This window comes from Alexandromys fortis, unplaced genomic scaffold (genome assembly GCF_014885135.2).
Source record: "Alexandromys fortis isolate MF-2015 unplaced genomic scaffold, M_Fortis_MF-2015_v1.1 scaffold_3621, whole genome shotgun sequence".
Taxonomy (NCBI): domain Eukaryota; kingdom Metazoa; phylum Chordata; class Mammalia; order Rodentia; family Cricetidae; genus Alexandromys; species Alexandromys fortis.
The window spans coordinates 1-2,716 of record NW_026071481.1 but is presented as its reverse complement, the minus strand read 5'-3'; the positions used below and the strand labels follow the sequence as shown (position 1 = coordinate 2,716).

At 50.6% G+C, this 2,716-nt stretch overlaps 1 long non-coding RNA gene across 1 annotated transcript; it reads left to right on the top strand.

The window, feature by feature from the left end:
- Nucleotides 1-125: 125 nt before the first annotated feature.
- On the top strand, nt 126-2,716 carry LOC126496381 (uncharacterized). Its single transcript, XR_007590343.1, has 3 exons — nt 126-158; nt 1,874-2,053; nt 2,668-2,716. It is a non-coding gene; the product is annotated as an uncharacterized lncRNA (long non-coding RNA).

The following is a 2,716-nucleotide window of genomic DNA, read 5'->3' as shown; positions in this document are numbered from 1 at the left end:
GGAAGTATTGGAGAGTGGGCCTGTTGGTCAGAGGTCGGCTACGGAGCCATGAATATTTTGCCCAAGAAGAGCTGGCACGTCCTGAACAAGGACAATGTTGCCCGCGTGCGGTGCGACAAGGCCCACGTGAGCGGAGGGTGTTGCTCGCTCAGCAAGAGGTAAGCCTGGGGCTGGCCCGGAAGCACGGAGGGCCTGCCGGTCACTCGCTGTCAGGCGCGGGTCAGTGTTTGGCGATGTTTCGCTACAAATCCTTTGCTAACTTCCATGAAATCTTCCTAGATTTCCCCACTGGTGTAGTTGAAGTGGCCAGAGACTAGTTCATAAGAGTGGGACAGATATTCTGATTACTTTATAGTTCGTCTGCACAAGTTACTGGGCATCCACTGTATATATGTGCCCCACCTACAAAGTGCTAGACTTGAGAAATCCCTCTTAGAACAACTTTGAGTCCTTAATTAAAGGGGTGTGCGGTCGGCACTGAGCGCAACGGCTTCAACGAGGAGGGCAAAGGGAGGACAAGCTGGAGTCCACTCCGTTAGACGCATTTTCCATTATTGCTCCCCGAGACAAATACACCCAGAGGCTTTGCTTGTTTGTTTTTCAAGACCGGGTTTCTCTGCACAACAGACTAACAGACCTGGCTGTCCTGGAACTCGTTTTATAGACCAGGCTAGCCTTGAACTCACTGAGATCCACTTGCCTCTGCCTCCCAAGTGCTAGGATTAAAGGCGTGCGCCACCACTGCCTGATCAGAGGCTTTCTTTGAAACAGGGCCTAGGTAGCCCTGGCTGTCCTAGAACTGGCTTTGTAGACCAGGCTGGTCTCCACCTCTGAGATCCGCCTGCCACTTCCACCTGAATGCTGGGATTTAAGACTACACACACACACGACCAGACTTTAATGATTATTTTGTGGGCCCCTACCCTACTGCAAAGTGTGGCCCAAGGACACAGAAGTACTGAGTAGTTAGATTTTTTTTTTTTTTTTAAAAAAAGGATTTATTATGTGTATAGTGCTCTGCCTGCAGGCCAGAAGAGGATACCAGATCTCATTATCGATGGTTGTGAGCCACCATGGGGTTGCTGGGAATTGAACTCAGAACCTCTGGAGGGGCAGCCACTACTTTTAACCACTGAGCCATCTCTCCAGCCCCTGCTGAGTGGTTTTTTAATAGCTGCTTTTTGTTTTGTTTTGCATCACTGTAGGCTGGGAAGCCTTCTGTTTTAGGCTGGGGACCTACCAGAAATTCCTGATAATCAAGTTTACCGTTTCTGTGGTTTCTCTGTAGCTTTGGAGCCTGTCCTGGAACTAGCTTTTGTAGACCAGGCTGGCCTCGAACTCACAGAGATCCGCCTGCCTCTGCCCCGCCCCCCCCCCCCAGGCTGGGATTAAAGGCGCCACCACTGTCTAGCAAGTTTACTGTTTAAAACACCCATTCTTCACGCCAAATCAGAAAGTGTCTCTTCTGGCTCCCAGTACCTATACTATCCTCACCTCCCCCTCTAAAGGTTTTTCCAGATAGTTTCCTTGTGTAGCCCTGCCTTCCTGGAACTCGCTCTGTATACCAGGCTGGCCTTGAATTTGGAGGTTACAAGGCGTGTGTTTTTAATCCCAGCACTTGGGAGGTGGAGGCAGAGAAAGGCCAGGTGTACAGAGCAAGTTCCAGGACAGGGAGAAACCCTGTCTTCAAAAAGCAAAACAAAACAAAACCCACTCAGCCTCTGCCTCCTGAATGCTGGCATTAGAGGCATACACCATTAGCTGGCCCATGGCTCTTTCTTGTAGTCCCCACCACTTCTATGTTCTGAAGGTCTTTTTTCCCCCAACCTCTTTAGGAGTGTTCTGAAGGTCTTGCCTATAACTTTCTTCACAGGCCCGAACAGAATTCTTAAGGAAGAAAGCCAGGCGCCAGAACTCACTGCCTGAACTGGAAGCAGCAGATGCAGGAGTTCCAAGTTCTGGCCCCGTGGACCTGTTTAAGGAGCTGCTGGAAGAAGGGAAAGGAGTGCCCAGAGGCAATAAAGAGCACGAGGAAGAGAAGCGACAGGAGAAGGTAAGCTGGCTTCCTGTTGGTGGAATCCTGGGGGGGACTGGGGTCAGGGGGCTAGCTGTAACAGCTGTTAGGATATGGTGACAGATGAGCACACAGGACATTCTGAATGTGACTGAAAGCACATAATTTGGTTACTGATGCAGTGCACTTAAGCTGTTTCTGATGTTAACCTTACTATATGAGACTTAAGCTAGATTGAGATGAGACCTCAACTATACAGACCAGGGTGCCCTCCAGCTCACAATCCCCCTGATTTGACCTCCTGAGTGCTGGGGTCATAAGCGTGCACCGCCAGGTGGCTCTCCTGCATCTCCCATTCCAACTTTGAAGATGCTTGTATCCCACCGAAACCACTCTGCTTTGCTTTTCTGCAGGTTTTCCCATAGACTTCTCCCATCCTCCTTTCCGCCCCTGTCCTCCTTTTACTCTTCCTTCTCCAGATGAGCCAGCCCTTAGCACTTTGCATAGCTAGTCCCGTCCCTGATTTCCCTTGTTGAATGACTGCCTGCCTACCAGCCCGTCGTCTCTCTGAACCCAGGCCCTGGCTTTCCCTACTGCCACATCTAGGGCTCTCAGAGGGACTGAAAAGACTATTGTGTTTCTCGCCCCCACAGGAGAGGCAAGAGAAAGCACTAGGCATCCTGACGTACTTGGGCCAGAGTG